General features: G+C 42.5%; 1 protein-coding gene across 16 annotated transcripts in view; it reads right to left on the bottom strand.

Annotated features, from left to right (window-relative positions):
* The window catches only part of ARID1B (AT-rich interaction domain 1B), a 418,737-nt gene that overhangs the window by 377,606 nt on the left and 17,219 nt on the right, over nucleotides 1–23,912 (bottom strand). For 4 of the 16 annotated variants that reach the window (XM_081529736.1, XM_081529740.1, XM_081529739.1 and 1 more), the window contains exon 1: nucleotides 5,326–5,598. The exons of 10 other annotated variants lie outside the window; for them this stretch is intronic. The gene's annotated coding sequence lies outside the window, so the exon portion shown is untranslated. Of the gene's footprint in view, nucleotides 1–5,318; nucleotides 5,599–23,912 lie in introns of those variants that run through there. 2 more of the 16 variants (XM_081529737.1, XM_081529741.1) reach the window with 1 other exon arrangement.

Here is a 23,912-nt window from a genome sequence, read left to right as displayed (position 1 = left end):
GTTCACCTCTGGTGTTGCTGGGGGACTGATTAAATGAAGTACCACATGATTTATCACATAGTGAGAATTTCCTAAATCTTTTTGCTTTTCCTCTTAACAAATTAGCAAATTGATGTCAGAGCAAAAATCACTCAATAATTTAATCTATTTATTTTCTTGTCTCTGCAGCATACTGTTAATCAAAGGTGGACATTCTGCCTATTTATCTTTGCATACCTAGCACTCAGTACAGTGCCTGGCATGAGGAACTTCTGTTGAACAGAGAAAGCAGCAACCTCCTCAACACCGCATTGCCAGTTAAACAGTAAGGGCTCTGAGCAGCCTGAAAGCCTCGGACGGTCAATAGTGCAAGAGGCCAAGAAGGACACACCATCGCAAACTTTTCCCAAGTTCACATAAGCCACAGCTTCCATTGCTGCCTCATGTCTGTGCCCCTCAAATGCGTCACCCTTGGCTGATTTCTCTCAGCCTCAGAGTTCTATATCCAATTGCCATGCAACATCCCTGCTTGGATAGCTAGGATCTCTTCTGTTCCTGTTCACAGTGAAACACACCCACATCCAGATGCACAGTTGATGCTCTTGACTCCCTGCTTCCCTTCCACCCCAGCCAACCCCTCACTGAGTCTGGTCAGCCGGACACATCACTGCGGCCAACAGGGAATCTCCCCCTCCGACCACACCGGCTTCTGTGGGCCTCTATAGAAACCACAAATTTGCCCACCACCAGGCCTTCAGCCGAGCGGTTCCTTCCACCAAGAAGGAGCCCCACTCTTCTGCAGGACTCAGCGCTACAGCCCTGTCCTCAGAGAACCCTCCCTGAGCGCCAGACTGGGGCGCGACCCTCTCCAAAACCACTGTGCTTCTCCTCACAGCACTTGTCAAAGTCTGCACGGGTGTTTTCATGATGACTTCATGTGTCAGAGTCACTCAGTCATGTCCGATTCTTTGAGACCCCATGGACTGTACAGCCCATGGAATTCTCCAGGTCAGAATACTGGAGAGGGTAGCTGTTCCCTTCTCCAGGGGATCTTCTCCAACCCAGGGATCGATGCCAGGTCTCCCACATTGCGGGCAGATTCTTTACCAACTGAGCCACCAGGGAAGCCCAAGGATACTGCGGGGTAGCCTATCCCTTCTCCAGCGGATCTTCCCGACCCAGGATTCGAACTGGGGTCTCCTGCATTGCAGGTGGATTCTTTACCAACTGAGCCATCAGGGAAGCCCTAATAAATGTTCCCAACTGGACTGCCTCACAGGAAAAGGAATAGGGAAGTGAGGACAACAAATATTAAACCCATTGGTAGCTATCATCTGGGCACAACAGAATATATGTCCAGAAAATAAGGCTGTTTTGGTTCCCTGGTTTTTACCTGATTTTTATAAATTGACAAAACCTATCATTCGCCTAATACCCTCAAGTTCAGCAACTTGTAAGTCAATTCAATGAGTAAATCACTGTCTCACTCAACTATACTTCTGAATATAATTTAGCAAACAATGATTTTATGAACAAATCAAAATGTGTATTTTATTTCAAGAGTAAATTAGATCTAAAAGGAATGTCAAAATAGTAATGGAATATATTGATATTTTTCCTCAGATTTCTTATTCTCACCATCCAAAACAACTGTAGAACTATTACTATGGTGTTAACAACTTCTAAAATTTACATCTCAAAGTACGCAATATTGTTCATATCCTTGTACTACTACTGACAACTGAGTAGCAGGCTCTTATTTAAGAAAGGGAAATAATATGGTGTATTACCCATATAAATACAGATTTAAATCAAGAAAGGAAGCTTTTGTGAGAATAAGTCGAACATAAACCCTACCACTTTTAAAGCTGTGTGATGCTAAAAAAAAAGTTCACCTCTTAACTAAACTTCATCTCAGTTATCTCAGCTATACCAAGAGCACTACCACTTCACTATAGAGTTGTTCGAGAATTAGAAATAATATAGTCAGGTTTCAGCACATGACAGGCTTTTAATAGTGATAGATTTTATCAACATCATTATTACATGGAGATGTAACTCTAGATTATCAATCTGAGGCATGGATACCCTTCACTCCTCTATTGATGTATGTAAGACAGGCACTGCTTATCAACCCCAGCATTCATTTCCCCAACGTCCAGTAAGCCTCAGAATCTTTCACCCTGTGGAATTGCTGGCAGCCACTACAAATTATCAGTTTGCTAACATTCATCATATTTTAATGGCAAACAGGATCCTGTTGAGAACAAATACGATCCAATTTACTCTTCCCAGTAAAGTGGAACTACATAAAGTCTGACACTGATTCAGGAATAGCTGAGCTTATATCCCTCTCCTGCTTCTGACTAGCTGCGAAACATGATGGGCAAATTATTCCAGTGCTCAAAGCCTTAGTTTTCCCATCTTTCAAGTGAATGTAACACCACCCTCAAGAAGACAATCAGTCTAAAGATACTCGCTGTGTGGTTTACGTGGATAGACAATTTCAGACCTATCAGAGCCGTACCTAAGGACAAATCAGAAAAGTTACTGATTTCTCCAGCAAGCTCCATGGATGACATAGTGCCTCTTTCAAAGCATTTTATCAACTTTTTAAAAATTAACAACTTTAAACTGGCATTAAAGAAAATGCCATTATAATATGATGAATGTTAGCAACTGACTCACCTGTCTCTGGACAAAGAACGCCTGCTGTGTGATACACAAGCTACAGCTCCACCTACCTGCCTCCCCCACCCCACTCTGTGCAAATGATCTCTTCAGAGACAGGGCCCTATTTAAGATCTACTTTATCAGAGCCACAACGCAGTGAAAGCATATATTGACTCTTATTGTAATGTGATTATTCAAAGAGAAAAGTTGACATGACTCATACACAGTCAAATCTTAGACTGAAAAAGAATTTCAAGGTAGCTACAAGCAATGTGAAAGTTCCAGATGGGATACTGCCACAAAGGAAAGAAGATTACTATACAGATGCTATTAGGACAGTAGACAAAATTAAAACATGGGACTGTAGGTAAAAGTACTGTTTCCAAGTTAAGCATCCTGATAGTGATGACTGCACTGGGTATATCAAAGAAAAACCTTGTTCCCAGGAAATACACATGATACTAAGGACTTGGAGATACTGAGGACTAAAGGGGCAGGATGTATGCAGCCTAATCTCAAATGATTCAGGGAAAATATGTTGTAGACAGACAGGTAGGTGGGTAGACTCATATATAAATTCAATAGTAAAATGTTAAAAACTGAGAAGAGTAAAAGGAATACGGGATTTCTTTGTATTAGTCTTGTAACTTACTTCATGTGACTTACTTCAAATGTGACTTACTTCAAAATAAAGAGCTTCCCTGGTGGCTCCAAAGGTAAAACCATCTGTGTGCAATGCTGCAGCCCAGGGTTCAATCCCTGGGTCGGGAAGATCCCCTGGAGAAGGAAATGGCAACCCACTCCAGTACCCTTGCCTGGAAAATTCCATGGATGGAAGAACCTCATAGGCTACAGTCCATGGGGTCGCAAAGAGTCGGACACGAATGAGCGACTTTGCTTTTGCTTTTTGCTTTTCAAAATAAAAGCTAAAAAAGGTAAGGGGGGCAAAAAGGAAAGACAGGGGTAACTGAAAACCAAAAGAATCACTACCCCTCATAAGGGGTCTTCAAGCAAGTCTGCAGGTGCTCAGAACTAAGAGCCACCAGTGACGGTGCAACGTCAGGGGGCCTCTGGCAGGTTGGGGGGCACTGAGGCGTGGGAGGACCACAAGGTGAAGGAACCTTCAAAAAACGAGGAGACAGAGCAGGACAGACAGAAAAGAGAAGTGGGCGTGATAAGCTGGAACTAACTGGGAAGGGGTGGAGGTTGCTGTGCTTTGATTTAAAGTACTCAAGTTGGCCTCTTAATGAAAGAGGCCAGAAAACTAAGATCATGGCATCTGGTCCCATCACTTCATGGCAAACAGATGGGGAAGCAAAGGAAACAGTGAGAGACTTTATTTTGGGGGGCTCCAAAATCACTGCAGATGGTGATTGCAGCCATGAAATTAAAAGACCCTTACTCCTTGGAAGGAAGGTTATGACCAACCTAGACAGCATAGTAAAAAGCAGAGACATTACTTTGCCGACAAAGGTCCGTCTAGTCAAGGCTATGGTTTTTCCAGTAGTCATGTATGGATGTGAGAGTTGGACTATAAAGAAAGCTGAGCACCGAAGAAATGATGCTTTTGAACTGTGGTGTTGGAGAAGACTCTAGAGAGTCCCTTGGACTGCAAGGAGATCCAACCAGTCCATCCTAAAGGAGATCAGTCCTGGGTGTTCATTGGAAAGACTGACATTGAAGCTGAAACTCCAATACTTTGGCCACCTGATGCGAAGGTCTGACTCATGTGAAAAGACCCTGATGCTGGGAAAGACCAAGGGCAGGAGGAGAAGGGGACGACAGAGAATGAGATGGTTGGATGGCATCACTGACTCAATGGACATGAGTTTGGGTGGGCTCCAGGAGTTGTTGTTGGACAGGGAGGCCTGGCATGTTGCAGCTCATGAGGTCGCAAAGAGTCGGACACAACTGAGCAACTGAACTGAACTGAACTCAAGTTGGCAAAACACATAATGTACACAAACTTTTAGGTACATTTTTCTACAAATTCTTAGGAAGCTTCCATTACACACACACACACACACACACACACACACACACACACACAAATTACTCTCAAAAAAAAAGGGGGGGATCCCCCTTCCCTGGTAGAGACATTGTCTTACAAATCATGGCTGCAGGTTATCGCACCCAGTCAAGACTTAATGAGGCTCTGCCCCCTTGGCTTTCTTAAGGATGCTTTAAAAAGATCTTAGCCCAGCCCTGAAAGACGTGACACGTGCCATCTTTTAACCCAGAGCTCTTTTGTGTCATTTTTTTAAGTTTCAGAAAGTAGTTTTATAACCAGTTTCACATGTCACCCTGCTCCCACCTCTTCCCTTGGACCTGCTGGTCCAAGCAGACCAGCTCGCCTAGTCACACCCCCATCAAGTTCTCAGGTTTAAAGAAGGAAAGCAACGACCCAAACGAAAACACGTCTGGGATTTTTAAATCTTAGAATAAACAAAAAAGAGGACTATCCCAAAACTGTCCCTGACAAAGGCTTCAGTTGCAGGAAACCAAGGGTTTCAAGACCACCAACTAATTATCAGTTCAAGTGCTCGCTATGCAGAAGGAGCCTAACTCTCTAGAGATTCAGCCTGAGGACCGGAAGAAGCTTCCAGACAGTGGAGCGAGGCCCAGGATAGACTGGAGTTAAGGCCACTGGCCTACACCCTGCTCACCACTTACTGTGCGAGCCTAGGCAGATCTCTTCAACTTTCTGACCATCAGCTTCCTCCTCTGAGAAAGTACGGATGGTAACAGGACCCGCTTCCCGGCATGGTTGTTAAGTCTCCCACAACACAGCAGACACAAAACACTCAGAACAGGGCCTGGCACATAGGGAGTGCCCGGTTACTGATACAACTTTAGATTACTCCTGGCCCGGCTCACTCCTCTGGGCCCCACGTGGCGAGGGAGAGACTGAGAAATGAACCCTTACAACAGGTCTCTTCCCGCACTAGCATTCTGGAATTCTAGTGTCATCATCCACCTCCTTGCCGGAACTTTCAGCTGTCATGGTAAAGGCTCAGAAGGAATGTGGACCGTTAGGGGTATTTCTCCTTTCTGTTCCAGAAATCTTGCCAATTATCTGCCCTGAAGGTCAACAGGAAGAGAAAAAGGCTCTAAAGGGGTCTACGGAATTCAAAATGGAGAAGTTCAACATGTAAACAATCAGGGCTTGCCTACAGGTGACGCGTCTGCCGCCTGGCAGGTCTTCACCCACACTAAACCTGCCCAGCTCTACTGTTGCACGCCGCAGGGCCCATGCACTCAGGAACATCCCCTTCTAGAAAGCCCTTGCACCCCACATACTTCTGGTCACCTGTAAACTAGAGAAAGGTTTCTTTTTCACAAAGTAACACTAGATAAAGGATTCCATCATCTACAGAGAAGAGACGCTAAACATGTCTACAACCAACTGCAACTCTCTAAACAGCATCTCCCTCCTCCTAATTCTCCTTATAGACTCAACTTCTCATCACAATGAGCAGATTATTGTTGCTATTATTGAATTAATAAAACACTAAAATAAAAGAATTCAAGTGCACCTTGACCCTTACCTCTGCAAGCCACCCTCTCCTAAATAACATTATACTGCCTTCCTAGATGTGTGAATTACAAGTAATAAAAACTATGAAACCTGAGCCGGAGTCTGGCTTATAATAGGCACATAATAAACGTTTGATATATGAATGTGAGAAAGACATCCAACTGTGGCTCCGATTCCACGTGAGACTTCTCCTGGACTCGAATTGTAATGCTTGGAACACAGGCATTTTTCATTTCCAGGCTACAGTGTCACCATACCTAACATTCTTAAGACGTCACTTTCCAAACTATGTTTATAGCTGCTACTGTAATGAAGACGGGAAGAGGTCTATAAAGCAATACTACTCTTTAAGATACATAATATATGTCAGCATGAGAAAAGTCTAAAACCTTCTACACAGAGAAAAAGACCTATTTAACTTGGTCAGACCTAAAGCTGTCAGGGCAAGTTTTCAGTTGTTTTTTTTTTTTTTAAGTAAAACACTTGGTAAACATAAACTAGGATGATACAAAAAATGCAATGATGCATTCCGTTTTCATTGTGAGCTAGCTCTGTGTAGGTGGACAAGCAACCAAACAGCGTGCGCGAGAACATGTGTGTGCACGCACACGCCTTCCACCGCAGAGTGTGAGAGGACAACACAGCGCATGGCTTGCCCGCGGGTATTTACATAGAGTCGGGCAGTCGGAGCAACAGGATATTTTTACATGTAGCTCCATAGTGAGAGTAACGACAAGGTATGCTGGTCATATATCTTAAGCATTTATGGAAAATTATTAATCAAGTCCCACCTGAAACAATTTGTTAAATTGATTTTAATCACTGGGCCTCTCATGTGAAGCTTTGTATAATCAGCATTTCATTTACAAAATTAATTGCCTGATTGATTCTCAGGAGGCAGTTGCTGTCATTACCCTGCTGTCATACTTCTGAGTAGGGTGTCACAACATGAAATTCTGACAGTATGAAGAGCACTGCTATTTTAAAAATGGGTGAGGGGTGAAAGGGAGGAAAGAGGAAAACCAAAGAAGTTACATGACCCCCTTCAGCCTTAGAAAAAGCTGAAAGTGTTTCATGCTAATTACATTGTATATCAATACCCTTCTGCTAAATTAATTAACATACAAATCTAGGGTTCAGGGCATGAAGGATTTTTCCTATATTAAAATAGTAACTAGAATGTAAAAGCACAGATTCCCCACTTGAGTTAAATCTTAATCTATGTTATAAAATATTTAGATCTTGATAAAGAGCAGTCCTACATTCGTCTGGTAGACTACTTGTCCACTGCTAACCATCTCCATTTCCCAGACTCTGCCTTTCTCACTTTTCTAATAAAAAAGGCATGATCAGAAATTTTAGGAGTTTACGACTAATACCAAAATATATCTATTTTAAGCATATGCAAAAATACACATTAGCACATGTTCATTTGGTCTTTTGAAGACAGTGTCTAGTATTGTTAGATACACACTTTTTAGATTTCCTTTATTGCTCACTATTTAATATTTAGTAGTCTACTAGTAATTGATGGATCTTCGCCTAGAAATGTCAGAAATTAACAAAAATTAGGCTAAAAAGTACTTTTCCTGTAAAAGGATAAGAAGACTATAGAACAAGGGAGAAAAGAGGAATTTTTAAGCTATTATCATTAAAAGTGAGACCAGGTTACCTTTGTCATCGTATTTTCAAATGGACCCCTGTGTGCATGAGACCTGCCAAAGATTCTCTTTTTTCTTTACCATTAATTTTCCTTTTCAGAAAGAATGTACCCTACATCCTGCTCCCTCCCAGCTCATGGGTGCATCTCCCACATTCTCTACCTCCATAAGGGCAAGGTGGACCACAACACCAAGTTGTTTTCAAAGGCAGAAAATTATTTCTCTAGTTTAGATGGGGACTCATTTAAAACAATCCCCATTCAATGCAATCCAATTCCAAAGAAGGCCTCTTTTAAATGGGTCACTCTGAATTTAAAAGAGGCCTCCTCGGGAGACCAGAGGTAATTTACTTTCCTTTCAGTACAGTGAATTTTGATTCCTCTGTACAGCCACAGATTTCCTCTTACAAGGAAGATCACCTCATAAATTTGCTCTATTATCTTGTAACCGAACGTGTTTTGTTTGCTGGCTTGGTAAAGAGAGCTAATTGGCACACTGTACCCACTACAGCCCGCTAAGAGCACAAGTTCACAGCTGGAGAACTTGAGGCAAAGTCTTTCCGGCACAGCACCGGGGATGGGGCGGGGCCTTGGAAGGGCAGGCCCCTTCTTACCTCCAGGTCACATTCACTGCCCTGCAGAGGAAGAGCAAGAGTCCTCAGTTTTTACTTGGCTCACAAGGGTGCCCTCCCTTTTGATTAGGCAATGACTACAAAAAGTGCTTCAACTCTGGAAAGGCATTATGAGAGCATAAGGGATCCCTAGGATCACTCCTTAAGCTGCACACAATGTAACTGTTTTGGAAAACAGGGTTCACATATTCAAACCCTTATAGATCCAATACCTTTCCTTACAAAAGAACTGAAAAAGGGGGAAAACCGAATTCTCTCAAGCCTGTGCAAAGAGGGTGGAGACTCACCTACACATTTCATGCCAGCATCACTACTACCTAGGGCAGGGCTCTACAGTATGTCAGAAATGGTTTAGAGCAGTAACTCAGAAGATAAAATGGATAAATGCTATATAAACAGGAATGAAACTGGCAGGAGGATGCAGTTGAAAATGCATGTTCAGGATTATAATTGTCCATTTGGAAAAAGGAGGGAAGTATTATATATGTAACATATTATGTAAAAGTAGAGCTTGATTTAAAAAAAGAATCTTAATTGTTGAGGATGTGCAGGAAAAAATCTAGCTATCTTTTCAAAGGAGTTGGGGAATAGGGACCTGGTTTTTTGATAGGATGTATCTGAACGATCGAAGAGGTTTGACAAAATTTATGTTTATCAAAAGAGGCGTGAATTACAAAAGGTTAACAAGGATTTAGATAAGCAAGAGGCAACATGTTAGAGACCATATCCATTTTTTCAACTTTATTTAAACTGAACAGATATTAACGTGTAAGTTGCCATAAAAGATAAGTAGATGTGTAAGATGGTCCTTGACTTTACGAAACATACATCATAACAGAGGAGATAAGAGATATATATAAACAATGCAAGGTAGAAATACACTTGTAAATGCCACAGGTCAGAGGAAAAAAAGGCCTATGAGAGTTCAGGTAAAGGTAGTAATTCCAGCTGCAAGAAATGGAAAGATTCATGGGAAATTTATCATTTAACATGGATAATAAAAGATGAAAAAGATATACAGAAAGATCAAGGCACAAATATGATAATATCAGCTACTACTTAATGAGCGCCTACTGTGAGCTGAGCACTGTGCAATGTGCTTTACAATCAACAGGACCAATCCGAACAAAAAACCCTGTGAAGCAGTCAATACTACAAACCAGTGTTTGGTTGAAGGAAGCCATCTCCCAGATTAGGCAGCTTGCCCAAGATTATCCTGCAATATCAATGATGGAGTCAGGATCTTCCAGGTCTGACTGGAGTCCTTCAGGGAAGGAGTCTCTACCAGCCATCAGATTTCCCCTCCAAGCTACTCCAGTTAATGCTCCTTGATAAGAAAAAACTGTGAAAAGAAAACTCTTCTAACCTGAACTGTATCCCCAAACTATGTTAAAGCTCTAACCTCAAGTGTTTGGAGTGTTCCCATAAACACGGAAGGCAATGGCAACCCACTCCAGTACTGTTGCCTGGAAAATCCCATGGACGGAGGAGCCTGGTAGGCTGCAGTCCACGGGGTCGCGAAGAGTCGGTCACGACTGAGCGGCTTCACTTTCACTTTTCACTTTCATGCTTTGGAGAAGGAAATGGCAACCCACTCCAGTGTTCTTGCCTGGAGAATCCCAGGGACGGGGGAGACTGGTGGGCTGCCGTCTATGGGATCACACAGAGTTGGACACGACTGAAGCAACTTAGCAGCAGCAGCATAAACAGGGAACAACGGTTAAAATGAACTCACAAGGGAAGGTCCCAATCTGATAGACCTGGCATCCTTGTAACAAGATGAAAGGCCAGGGCATTCTCTCTCTCCCCCCAGGCATACACAAGAGGAGTGAGAGCACAGGGCAAGGTGTGCAAGCCAAGAGGAAAGGCCTCAGAATGGGACCTATCTTGCTGGCACCAAGATCTTAGACGTCAGAACTCCAGAACCATGAGAAATAAATTTCTGTTGCTTAAGCCACTCTACACTAGTCTATTACAGAAGACTAAAACACACCACTGCTACTTTTACTGACTTTCAGTACACAAACTGATTTCTGAGAAGGCTCCATGGGATTCCTGCCCCCCACCCCCAGGGTCCAAAGCCCTGTGCAATGCTATCCTCCGCAGTACGGCAACACCTGTGACCTGCATCTAACCCAGAGATTATCAAAAAGGTGAAGGGATTTTTGCAGAGGTAACTAAAATTCCCTAATATAGCTGACTTTCAGTTCATCAAAACCAAGAATATCCTCATGGGCCTGATATGATCAGGTGGTCCCTTTAAAAGAAGGTCCAGGCCTCCCAAGAAGTGAGAGACCCCCAGCGCCACAGACCCTCTCTGAGAAGCAAACTGCTATGACTTCCACAGCCACGAGGACAGGAGCTCTGCCAGCAGGCCAAGGGCGCCTTCCCCAGTCAAGCCTCTGGATGAGAATGCAGCCCAGCCGCTTCCTTGACTACAGCCTTTGACACCCTGAACAGAGGACCAGGGAGGCATGCCTGGACTCCCTACCACAGAAACCCTGAGACGATAAATGTGCAGTTTTAAGACATTCAATATGTTACGTAGCAAAAGAAAGCTAATCCACAACTTAGTGAAAAGAATGCTCTCCACATGGCTCACCATCACTTCCACATGCAAGCAGACCACTGCTCCTAACCTCCTTCCAGGCAGAAATGGCTGCTGCCCTGGTGTCGGTGCTCTGCATTTTCACTGACAGGAAGCCCTAAAGCATACAGTCCCAGAAGTCACTGGCGGCTCTTTACACTTTCCATTTCTGGGCAAACTCCTACACATCCTTCAAACCTGGACTCAAGGATCACCTTCCCTGTCAAGTTTGTCTTGAAATCATCAGACAGAAGAAAGACCGTGTCTTCTGTGATCTAAGAGAACTTTGAGGAAACCTCTATCGCAGTATTTATAAGTTTTCATTGCAATTTTCTGTTTACTTGTGTCCTCAACAGCAGAGGCCAGGTTAAACAGCAAGATAGTTTACAAAGATAAAAGGAAACACCCCTCACACTGTAATCAAGATACAACTGGAGCAGGAATCAAATTCTCGTTCACCATCTAAGATGGTGAGGCAAGTGCCTCATCTGAGATGAAGCAAGTCACTCAATTTCTCTAGGCTTCAATTTCCTAATCTACAAAACAGAATAGTTTGTCAAGCAGGTATTAAATTTTTATACCCCAGACCCCAGCACAATGTATACCTGTAAATTGAATAAGTCAATTATAATATGCTTGAAAGGTCAGTGTAAAGTCTAACTCAAAAAATAGAAGTACTAAGCAGTGATACTAGTGTAAGAAAATGTGAGCAAAACTGTGAATTAAAAATAAATAGTTAAAACTAATGGCAACCATTAATAGTGTGTGTATATATATATACATATATATGCGCACTGATAATGGATGTAAGTGATTTAAAAAGGGAGTTGCTTACTTCTCACTGCCTGTACCTTATGTGAAGGGTACCCAAAGGTTAGAACCTGTGTCAGCTGCCAGTCTTTACCTCATTTCTAAATCCTGTTCCTGGGCTTTCAGCCACAGAGGTTTCCCAGTTGATTGCTTAAATCCTCACATTTAGGGCTGTATCTCTTTACCTTTTTCCTGTTACCTTACTGCATAACACATCCTGCCCATCTCCCAAGAACAAGCCTTGTCCAGCATGCTGAAGCTAATTTGAGAGACCATGTCACAGCTGTAGCCAGATTTATTGTCTGGTTGGCCTCAGACCAAGTGACTTGACGTGGTTATTTCTGAACCATTTTTGAATGAACCAATAAATTTAGGGGAAAAGAGAGTTCTCCTTCTCTCTCTTCTTTTAAGTAAAAAAGGCAAATTTTTAAATGCTCTTGACAATGGTGGTACAGAAGCCTCAGATTTGCCCAAGCTTATCTAAAAGCCACATCTAACCTAGTCATTCTGTGTAACGCAATTGATTTGCTAGTATCATTTTACAATTCTGATTAGGTTTCTCAGAAATCCTGTTTATTAAATTGCTTCCTTTAAGCATGCGTAGTTACTAATTTGTTTCCAACTAAATCAGGTATTATATGAAAAGATTATACTGCAACAGTGAAAGAGCACTCCGGGGATTATGTTTAATCTAGATTTCAAAATTAAAATAGTGCTACAATTTTACAACTGTAAAACTTCTTTTTAAAAAGAAAGGCAGCTGAATTTATACACAGGTTTCTGGGTTAATAAAATGTCAACACCCCATTGTAATTGCTTTGTGTATGAAACGACCGCATCTTTCACGAAGCCTGTGAAGCAAAGACTGGAAGGCTCACTGTGGGTCCCATGTGATTTCTCCACAGTCAGGAGGGTCCTTCATGACACGACGCTCTTCAGCAGTCCAGAGCCAACACACGAGCCTTTATGCACCGGCCTGGTGCACAGAGCAAACAGCATACAGGAGCCCAAAAATAATATGGCCAGTGCTTTCTTACATTAGGTTACTGGTGTTTTAAAAGAATAACAGCAAATCAACTGAGTAAATGATAGACAATGAATAAAAATCTCCAACAAGTAATCGTTACCGTTCAGAGATCTGCTCAGCCATGTGACTTTGATTAACTTTAATAAGAGTCACACAAATAAAACAAACTTCTATGTACAAATTTTAAAATATTCTCCCCACAGTCCAATGAAATTAAAATCCTTCACACTGTTTTTTTGAAACAGAGATTTTAACTGTTTATTAAAACAGTTAAACATTTAAACAGTTAACCCTAAATGTTTATTTTTTCTTTTCTTTCATCAAGTAAAAACAAGAGGATATTCATTTATATTTTAAAACCAGATCAACAAATAATCTGTGAAACTAATGAATAAAATCCTTATTAACAAACAACACAGATGTTTTTCATTTTCAATTTTCATTAACTGTGGAGATTTAGTGTACTTGAAATTTTAAATTTCAGCTAAACTGAAAAAAATCAAGTATGAAAGAATGAAAGGGGAAAAGGTATGACTCCATGGCAATCTGCAGTACGGGGTCGACAGAGAATTACAAATACTTCAACACAAGGGCTGCTCCGGGTCACAGTCAGTTTTGGCCAGAGCCCACACTCACAAGAACACCACGTGATAGAGTGCCAAGAACACAAAGGCGGCTCCCTTTTTTTTTTTCTAGAGATTTTAATGACAAAGTTATGGCCTACATCTGCCTGGGCTATCTATTCAGCATGTACCTGAAAGGAATGAGAACTTAGGGGTATCCAATCGTGGTACCCACGCCACCACGTTCTCCTGGTTCTCGTTTCTGAGGTTAACTAGATACAAGGAAAATAACTTAAGGGAAAAAAAACCCGAGCAGATGCCTTCCAAATAGGAAATGCTCCCATCTCCTCTCAATTACTTTTGAAATTTCAATTACTGAATTCAATTACTTTGAAAGGTCTCCCTTCACTTCAGCTTTGGACTACACTAGGGTTAAAGCATCAGGGGTAGCACAGCAATGAAAAGGCTGCGTTTGTGTAAGACGCTCCTTGTAAGAGACCTTGTCATGCAGCGTACAGTGAGGTGGAGGGGAGGGTGTCAGGAAAGAGAGTAAAGCGGAGCTGGTGCCCGAAGACCCTTCGTGGTCCTTCCAGGCAAACCCTCTTGGCCAACTGCCTCAGCAGACAATGACACTCCAAAACGGCCCAGTGGCCCACGGTAGAAATAATACTGTTTTGTTTTGTTTTTTCTGGTGACTGTTTAAACAATAAAAAGAGAACCTCTACACACACCACACACACAAAATTACCCAGAGGAAAAAAGTAAAACCACTGTGATGTGTTTGAAAGAGGCTTCAATGGGGTAAAAGGCCAGCCCAAGAATACGTACAGTATGATTGATACCTAGATGTTTATGTTCATACAACTGCGCATGTACATATGCAGTATTTTTAAAGAAAAAACTAGATTCAAAAAAACACATTTAAGACTGCATACTTTTGAGAAGTGGAAGCAGTACAAGGAAATTTAAACACCCAACGTACATACTGCCAGAGTCTGAACCTTTTATATAAGAGTGTCTTCATGTACTACACTTCAATAATTAAAAAAAAAAATCTTCAGAATAAAACTCAAAACATTGCGGGGGAAATTAAGGAATTGATAGAGCACCTAGAACATGAAGAAACACAGTTAAATCATAGTCAGTAAAAAATAAATCATTGTACGGAGAAGCAAGAACCCTGGTTTAATAAGTGCAGGCTCTATTGCTAACGGGATTTCCAAGCCTGGGTGATCCCTTCACTCCCTCTGGACCTCAGTTTCATCTGAAGGACTTAAAATCTTACAGCTCCATGCCAGCTAAGCATTGCTACTGGAGCCGAAATCCCAGAGAATAGAGAGTCGTGTAAATAAAGGCGGCTAACGGGGGTGGGGTGGGGTGGTGAAAGATCTGCATGGAACCTGAAATGGAAAAGTGTGTCCTGTCTACATGTGATCTAAACCGGAGGTTGGCAAGCTACAGCCCACGGGCCAAGTCTGGTCCACCACCTGTTTCTGCAGGACCAGTGTGCTAAGAATGCTTTTTACATTTTTAACAGTTGGGGAAAAAAAACAAAAGAAGAAGTATATTTTACAACATGTAAAATCACGTGAAATTCAAATGGCTGTGTCCATCCGTACTGTAATGGACACACAACCTCGGCCTTCGTTCACAGACTGTCTGTGACTGTTTTAGGGGGCCATCAGCAGGAAGTCAAAGACCACACCCAGAAAACTAGAAACAGTTACTACCTGGCCCTTAACAGGAAAAGTCTGTCCAGCCCAGATCTAAATGCTAAGGGTGACAGTCACTCAAACAGATACCATCCACACCACAGAGATAGTGTGCGGTGCCAAAGCTCAGATCTGGGGCACAAAATCTAGTTGAGATCCAAGTTGTGTCCTTAACCCAGTCACTGTGCTCCAGCTTCCACATATATAAAACAGGGACATTAAACCAACCCTCACAAGATCACTGTGAGAACTAGGTCATGAAAACACGTTGGAAATTAAGTGATCCGCAAAGTTATTATCACTAAGCAAAATCAAGCAACCCACACTTAAATTTTGGTTGAAAATGTGATGCAGAAAAGCTTCGGGAAACCTGTTTTTCTGTGATATGTGTTTCTAGAGGAAAGGACGCGTGGAGGGAGGAACATCTCTAAGCCAGCTCCAGTGAAATCAGGAAAGCCTCAGACAGAACCTGTTCTTCAGCTGAGCGCATACCAAGGCACAGCAACTTTAGTAACTGAAAGCACTTTCTGAAGGCCATAATCTATTTCTTTAACGCTTTACAAGTTTATTTAGATATGTTTAGTACATGAGTTTCTCCTTTACAGAAGACCTCGTGGCACTTCACAAAAGCCCCATTTTACTAATAAGGGCACAGAGGTTTATGGTTAAGATTCTAAGGTGCAGCATTCAACCTAATTCAGTGACTGTGATAGAGGCAAAGCAGCCATTATATCAATTAGGAATGATCTTTCTAACTGGAAAACAATCACATCACAAGGTTTCAAAATGGCAAATGTATGGAACTCTTTCCTACTTTTTTCTCCCATCCAGGTATGGAAAAGAAAAAAAAAAAAAAATTAAAACCAAAGGCGGCCTTTGCATAGAAAAAAAATTTTTTCTATGCAAAGGCAGCCACTGGATAGGAAAAAAAATTAAAAGTTTTCTGGTAAGAGCCCTAAGAGCAGAGAGTATTCAGTCAAACCAACACCCAGTCCTGCATCAAGTGTAGAGCTGCTGCCTCCATAATGGCAATGGTGACAGGTAGCAGTCAGCACTTAAAAACACTTTCTATATGCTTTCTGTGGACTACCTCATTTCACCCTCAAAACAACCCGGCACTTGATCACCTCTTTACATACAATAAGTGGCAGAGCTCAAGCTGAATGCCTAACATGCTGGACTATTCTATGCATTCCCTCCCCTGCTAAACCTACTGCCCAGCAAGAAGCAGGAGAACGGCAAGCGTTTAAGCTACATGTGCCTTCAGGTCTTTAATACACATCAGCAAAAAGTAACAACAGACACAGGAAAAACTTTACATGAATGTCCACTCAGGACAGGATATGGAATTTGAAGCTTATAATGTGAGCAGCTTAGGAGGGACAGGAAGAACTGGATTAAGAAAAGGAAAAGGAAAAAAAAAAGAAAAAGACAAAACGAAAACACAAAAGAGCAGGCTGTGAAAGCAACCGAAAAATTCACTTGATGTGGGAGGCAGGAGGGTCGTAAACAAATGCAAAAACAAAAGCAAACATGAGTCTATGCGAGACAGATATGCACACAGAGGGATGAAGATGACAGTAGACAGACACACAGACAGACAAGACAGCTAGTTAGCTTGAAGATGAGAATCATCAAAGGGAAGAAAAGGAAAATGTTTGGGTTCCCTCTTAAAAAGGCAAGCAGCATCTGCTACCATCTTTGAAGACCTGTTACTTCATTATATGTGAAAACTCACAGGAAATTTAGATGTATTTCTATTACATAAACTTATAAATGTGGATTGCATTCCATAAATAAAAGTGCTGGCTCTTGCATCTTCATTGAAAGACTTTTTAATAAATATACAAAATCACATGCCGAAACAACTCCATCATCTCTGCATACTGAAGTTGGTCTGATAAAAAGGAAACATGGGTGCTTGGATGCTGTATAATCAATTTATAACACCCCTTACATACATGTATCACTACAGTAGTAAGTAGAAAAGAAGATGAAAAAAGTGGCCATACACATACACCCATCAGAAGTAACAAGCAGAGGGAAAGACGCAAAGTACTAACAGCTCTATCAGTGTGATAGGATTATACTCTTCACTATTGTTTGTACATGAAGTTATATTAAATACATATACATATACATAAATACCATAAGATAACATACTCATAAATGTATATGTACACATATACTCATATACCCCTTTGCATATAAGATGCTAAAAATACTTAAAATATAAAAACAACTTATACTTAGCCACAGAAAAACAAAACCAATGCATAATCTTTCTCTTTATTAATACTTCTCCCCTCACACTTAGTGTGAAATATCTATTTTAGCCATTCTAAGCTCCATGTTTGAAATTAAAAGCCCCAGGAGGCTAGGAGAGCTGTAACCCTCTATTTGCTCTCTCTTAATGAATTCTAAGAACTTAAAGAGGAGCTTCAAAATGAAAAGTGACGGAGGAGTAGCCAAAAATATGAAGTGCCCCCTATTAAACTAAACCTCCAGCCATTCCTTAAATTAACATTTGATATTCCAAAAGTAAGAAGTCCATGATTTAAACACTTGACTATCTTTCAGTTCAAGTACTATTATTCAAACTAAATCTTAAATCCTAAAAAGGGTATTATTCTGAGTACAACAATGCACAGTGAATGAATAGAGAACATAGGCATTGAGAACCACTGACATACTTCACTCATCATCAAGCTTTCAGAGACACGAAAAATTTATTTTTGCTTCCTCTCATGACGATGCGAAGCAAAATGTTTGCAAACAGGAAGTTTATTCCTTCTAATCCATAGCCTACAGGACTTCTTAACGATTCCTCCTAGCAACAGTATAATCTAACACTCTCAGAAGGGCCATGACTTTTCTGACACAGATTTAGGTCCTCTAGTGAAGACAAGCTGCAAGAAATTGGGTAGGAGAAAAGGAGAAAGGTGCCATTTACACATTTATCTGCCCGGCTCACACCTTCAGTGGAGCATCACCAGCCAGTTAAACATTCGGTACTGCGATAATTCTGTCTCCATCCTTTTGACAATTTGCTTCACGCCTCATTTGCTATGAAGAGTTAAAACATTTCAGTCAACCTTGAGAAAGCAATTCGATTTTTTTCCACAGCAAAACGCACAACCTATTTCAACTACCCGGCCACTGGTTAAAGTTCAAAACTGTGACAGAGACAGAAATCAAGTACTTCCCTTCAAATGCCGCAGAAGACAAAAACAAAAAAAAAACAAAAAAACTAACCAGTCTTACATTCATTTGCAGAGGATATAGAACAAAATCAAATCAAAATGCCCCTCACAGAGAGAATGGAGACATACATATGTATGGCTGAGTCCCCAGTGCTGTCCTCCTGAAACTATTACCCTGTTAATTGGCTATATGCCAACATAAAATTAAAAGTTTTTCTCAAAAAGCCCCCCACATGCTTGGGTCCAAACAGCAACAACACCCTTCCTGTTAAACACAGTGGACGACACAGAAGTCCTCCCCGTCCCTCTCTTCCTCAGGCAACTTGGCAGGAGCCTGGGCAGAACACTCCAAAACAGACAAAGAAATTCTTTCTTATAATATTGTTCTACTGGATTTTTTCATTATTTTTTTAATTGTGGATCATCACAATACATCTGTACTGCTGATAACGAAGACAGTTTCGAAAGTGATTATTCAGGATCCTATTTATAGCCATCCAAAAATTCAAGAGGCTCACATTTTGTGCTTACTAACAGCAGTGCACACAATCACGTGTTTAAATTGTCTGAGAAGGCGATTGTACGAGAGGCAACCAGAGTTTCTGGAGCAGCACCATCCAATACAACTTCCTGCAACAATGGCTAAGTTCTAGTCTATGCTGTGTTTGTGCTTTTAAGCATTTAAACTGTCACTAGTCCAACTGCAGAACTGAATTTTTAATTTTATTTAATTTAAATAGCCACATATGGCTACTGGCTACCAAACTGGACAGAGCTGTTCTATAGAGTATTTTTAATGATAAAAAGGCTGTCTGCTGGAAAAAAGATGCTTCAGTCATGCTATGTACCTTGATGCTGAGTTTTCTCTTTTGGAAAGGGGAATGGTAAAGAAAACTCAACCAAGTATAAAGATCCATCTAGTCAAAGCTACGGTTTTTCCAGTAGTCATGTATGGATGTGAGAGTTAGACCATAAAGAAAGCTGAGCACCAAAAAGAATTGATGCTTTTCAACTGTGGTGCTAGAGAAGACTCTTGAGAGTCCCTTGGACCGCAAGGAGATCCAGCCAGTCCATCCTAATGGAGATCAGTCCTGAGTGTTCATTGGAAGGACTGTTAAAGCTGAAACTCCAATACTTTGGCCACCTGATGCAAAGAGCTGATTCATCAGAAAAGACCCTGATGCTGGGAAAGATTGAAGGCAGGAGGAGAAGGGGACGACAGAGGATGAGATGGTTGGATGGCATCCCCAACTCGATGGACATAAACTTGAGCAAGCTCTGGGAGTTGGTGAGGGACAGGGAAGCCTGGCGTGCTTCAGTCCATGGGGTGGCAAAGAGTCAGATGTGACTGAGCGACTGAACAACAAAGATCCCCTTCACATTCTCATCAAAAAAGAAATACACTTTAGTTCAAATCTGCTTCCTAACAGGGAGACATGTGTGCCACAGGGAAAGGGGGGAGTCCCAGTCGAGGACACCAAGAAGAGGAACATAAGACCTCCTGTTTCACCTACTCACTCTGTGACTTCTTGGAAGATTCTATTTTCTCTCTCTCTCTAACCAAATGATACCCGATCTGTGGAAAGGAGCTATCTTTCTTCATCAACTTTTCAATATCCTCATAGAATATCAAATGATGTGATTACAACAAGCAAGAAAAAAAAAATGCAACTATAATGACAGCTTCCACAATATAAATTCAGGCCACTCACTGAAATCTACTCATGCTAATAACTGCTGAGTGTAAATACAGACAGCACAGGATCTGAGAGGGTAGAGGAGACAGATGCCTGGGTTCATGCTGTGCCTGTGCCGTCTCTAGTTATGTGCCATTTCTAGACTGTGCTTTTGTTTACTCATCTGTAAAATGGGTACGATACAATAGTACTGAATTCATAGATAATTCACATATGGTTCTTAGCACAGTGCTTGACATCTCGTAACTGTTCAACAAACTATATATTACTAATTATTCAATACCTAATATTTCAGTAAAACAGAAAAGCAAATGAGGTTCCCTTTGAGGTTTTTATCTCAGGAGGGACTCTGACCTATATAGTCTGTAATAGTCAAGAGGGGATGGGTATGTGATCTATAATTTAAAGAATGGTGTCACTGTAAGTATATGGCAGAGGACACATACCTGTCTTTCATCAACAATTTCGATATCAAGAGATAAACTTACACACACAGAGCAAACTGTTTCAGAATTTTTACTGGCCAACCCTAAACACCAGCTCTCAAACGCCACGATTTCAGAAGAAATAATGAGAAAACGTTTAACAACTGACACTCCTACTGACCACTGCCTTTGCCTAAGATTATCGTTGAAGCCAGAGCTAGTTTTCCCGATGAAATCACCTGCGTTTTAAGTCTCTCCTCTCATTAAAGACACCTCCATCAGACCAGCTGACCTACTACCTCGTGTTCATAAGCCAGCTTACCAAGGGTCTCAGGAGATCTCAAGGATTAAATCTCAGATCTCACCCAACAACGTGCGGCCCTCAAGAGGCAAACACTGAGTCCCGCCAACGGGGCCGCATCGGGGACTGGGGACGCAGGAAGTGGCTGAGCCCTCCTGCGCCCAGCAGAGCCGTGCCCAGTGTCCTGGGAGGAGGAGAAGAGCAAGGGACATTAGGGAGGAGCAGCCAGCACCGGCCTGGGCACAAAGATGGCAGCACAGCAGCGTGACTTCTCTACCCTGCTTTCAAGTCAGGTTTTGGGGAGTTTGTTTTTTTTTCTTTAAACAAACACAATAACACAATAACCCCACTGCTCCTCCAACCATCCCAAAGCCTCGTTCCCCTTTCCTATTTGTTCCTTGGCCTCCCGCCTGCTCTCCCGCAGGTCACCAAGGACCAAACGACCTGGATGCCAGCTGCCTTTCTTCCCTGCCCATCCCACGGTGCTTGCCACAGCTGTGTCCGCCTCTCTCCGGGAAGCCTGTGTCCTCCGCAGCCTCTATGGAGCCTGCTCCACCGCTTCCATCTCCCTGCACAGCTCTGAGGTTGCCTCCCCCTGACTCCTCAATACTAGTGCTCCCCCAAAGCCCTTCAGCACCCTCTCATCACATCCGTGCTCCCGACAGCAGTCACGAACCCCACTCTCGGCCGACACCCCTCGCTGAGAACCCGCATTTATATTCCGGGCCCTATCACCCTCCTCTACTCCAGATCCCTGTTTTCTCTCTGCCTACGACCATCTCCATTTAGCTGTTTGGAACACATCTCAAACCCAACATGTCTAAAACCACAGCCTGTTACTAAATATACAGGATGATTCAAAAGCAACTGAACACCTTCAAAAAGTTACCAGACCATGTGATTTCTCCCTGTGGAGTCAGACCCAGAACGCTGGGTTTGTACCGCCTCTTCCTCCCAGCTTGGAGGAAATGAAGAGAGCGCTGGGCCTGCCCCGGGCCACTTCATCTACTGATGGTGAAAACGCTGTGTGATCACTGTCCTGGGACACAGGGGTGCGTACTGAGTATTTGTAAGAGACTACAGAGGTAGCCATGATGGCTCCTTTACAAACTGATGTACAGATATTCTTACACAGCCTCATTACCACGAAAATGCTCAATTTTTCTGCCCTCCCCTGGGCTGCTCTTCATCCTACTCTAAAGAGTTACCACTCCGCTGTAGGTGGTTCTGCTATCTCTGGGATTACATTTCACTGGAGGACAGACCCTGTGGAAGCAGGGCTTGGGTTTTATTCGCTGCTTATCCCTAGCACCTAGCTCATCTGTCACACAGCAAGTACAGGTGCGCGACAGGTATCAGTATGCAGAGAGAAGACCCTGATGCTGGGAAAGACCGAGGGCAGGAGGAGAAGGGGACGACAGAGGGCGAGACGGTTGGATGGCATCACTGACTCAATGGGCACGAGTTTGAGTAAGCCCCAGGAGTTGGTGATGGACGGAGAAGCCTGGCGTGCTGCAGCCCACGGGGTCGCAACGAGTCGGACACGACCAAGCGACTGAACAACAACAATCTGCTGATGAGTCGAGCGAGCACCTAAAGCAGCACAGTAGCTGCCACTCATGTCAAGCCTTCCGCCTGCTCCAGCCCTGGATGCCCACTCTTTCCGCAGGGTCTTCGGGGTTTGGAGAGTATCCCTCGCAATGTCCCCACCTCACGGACTCACTGCCTCTCCTACAGACTAGGGTTCAAGGCTCTCAGAGACACCAAGGCCTGTAAGGTTTGACTCGCTTCTCCCTTGAGTCCCTCAGAAGGTCACAAGGGACCAGCCAGCACCGCCGGTTTCCCCCCTGTGTCCTGGCAAAACGTGTGGCAGCTCACCTGTCGGCCTCCACGGGTGCTCACTTCACATCACGCCCCACGCTGCATGACTAGCTCCTCCACTGTGTCCTTTTACCGTGGCCAAAGGAAAGTTATACAGGGAACCCAGTAACTATCATCTGTGCCTGAAAACAAGGCGGTATTAGCCTTACTCTTCTCTGACAGAGTCAAGTTCACGAGCATTCTGACAGTTATTTTCTTAGGGCTTTCTCAGCTGTTATAGAATGTTAACTGCATGCTGAAAACCCCAGAACTAGATGAATGACACATTCCTACAGAAATTCTCTGAAAGGATGAGCACAGACAGACAGGTGTCTGCTTTCTGGGCAAAAGACACCTCAGTATTGTCATAATGAGCAAGATGAAAATGTCGATGTGCCCACCCCTTGAGAAGCATGAAGAACCAAACAAAATTAAAGGTCCAGTCTTAGAGAAAAGGACGTGCCTGTGACATATGGCAACAAGGCTAAAAAACCAGATTGCAGATTTTGTTTTGGTCTTTTCTTTCTGTTTTAGTTTTTTCTCTCTGTGGGTTCCTACAAATAGGCTGTTAATTCATTTGCTTGAGATGGGTTAGGTACAGTCAGCAGCATTAACTTCAAAAACTATAAATCCATGATTATTGTAGTAGTGATATATTATTACAAATGATAAAGTCAAATATCATTAGAAAATAGGAAACAAGAGACAGGAAACCCTTCATTTAATTCTAAGCTAAAAACAGCATTATGGAGGTACGTCATTTGGAAATATTCTCAGCCCCAAGTTTAGGAGCAAGCGAGAGGTGAGGAAAACACAAGCTGAAAACCCAGGAAACAGACATGCACAGCCAGGACTGTGATCTTTCTTAATCTTCAAACACTCTGCAGCCACTGGTTAAGTGAAGTTCAACTTACATGAGTTGTCTAAAAGAACGTCTGAGCCAAACCGATTTTTTTCCAAAGCTGTGAGATTGGCTTTATTGACAAATTTTAAAAGAGAGGAATATGTGGTGACATGAAAGGGAAATTCCCCAGTACCGTACCTCACCATTAGACGTAGCTAGCAAGATAAAGACTAAAAGGTCCAACATCCTTTGGCCTGGCTGGCCTAGAAGTTCCTCGATGGAGTACATAACAAACCAAAATGAGGAACCTGACTGGGTCCAGTGATGGAGTGCTCTTTACAGCTTCCCAGCATCACGGACTCCAACTCCAGAATGGCTACGTGGCAAGAGCAAGAACAGAA

The sequence above is a fragment of the Giraffa tippelskirchi genome, chromosome 9, assembly GCF_054371585.1.
Source record: "Giraffa tippelskirchi isolate mGirTip1 chromosome 9, T2T-mGirTip1v1.2.pri, whole genome shotgun sequence".
Lineage (NCBI taxonomy): Eukaryota > Metazoa > Chordata > Mammalia > Artiodactyla > Giraffidae > Giraffa > Giraffa tippelskirchi.
This window is presented reverse-complemented; position numbering and strand designations above follow the sequence as displayed.